This window comes from Triticum dicoccoides, chromosome 7A (assembly GCF_002162155.2).
Source record: "Triticum dicoccoides isolate Atlit2015 ecotype Zavitan chromosome 7A, WEW_v2.0, whole genome shotgun sequence".
In the NCBI taxonomy this organism is placed as follows: domain Eukaryota; kingdom Viridiplantae; phylum Streptophyta; class Magnoliopsida; order Poales; family Poaceae; genus Triticum; species Triticum dicoccoides.
The window spans coordinates 37,822,398-37,823,105 of NC_041392.1; positions in this window are offsets into that span (position 1 = coordinate 37,822,398).

Below are 708 nucleotides of genomic sequence, written 5' to 3' on the forward strand. Positions count from 1 at the left end.
CCTTGAGTGTGATAAAGCGGTTCGCGTCCTTGGTAACCGATATCGGTTCCACGAACGGAAAGGGTGCCCATGCTTCGAAGTTAACTTTGACGGGCCCATCATTGATTTTCGGCGGTTCCCGAACCGGCGTTACCGGTCACCCTTCCCCCCTAAATCCATCGGCTCCAGTGTTGGTGTCGTCGGTTCCACCTGAGATAGTTGGTCTCGTCGGTTCCGAGTGTGTGATAAAGTGGTTCACGTCCTTGGTAACCGATATCGGTTCCACAAACAAAAAGGTGCCAGTGCTTCGAAATTAACTTCGATGGCCCCATCATTGATTCTCGGCGTTTCCGTATCGCGGTTACTAGTCACCCCTCCCCCCTCAAAAATCAATCGGCTCCGTCATTGTTCTCATCGGTTCCACCTGAGATAGTTGGTCTCGTCCGCTCCTTGAGTGTGATAAAGCGGTTCGCGTGCTTGGTAATTGATATGGGTTCCACGAACGGAAAGGGTGCCCTTGCTTCGAAGTTAACTTTGACGGGCCCATCATTGATTTTCGGCGGTTCCTGAACCGGCGTTACCGGTCATTCTTCCCCCCTAAATCCATCGGCTCCAGTGTTGGTGTCGTCGGTTCCACCTGAGATAGTTGGTCTCGTCGGTTCCGAATGTGTGATAAAGTGGTTCACGTCCTTGGTAACCGATATCGGTTCCACAAACAAAAAGGGTGCC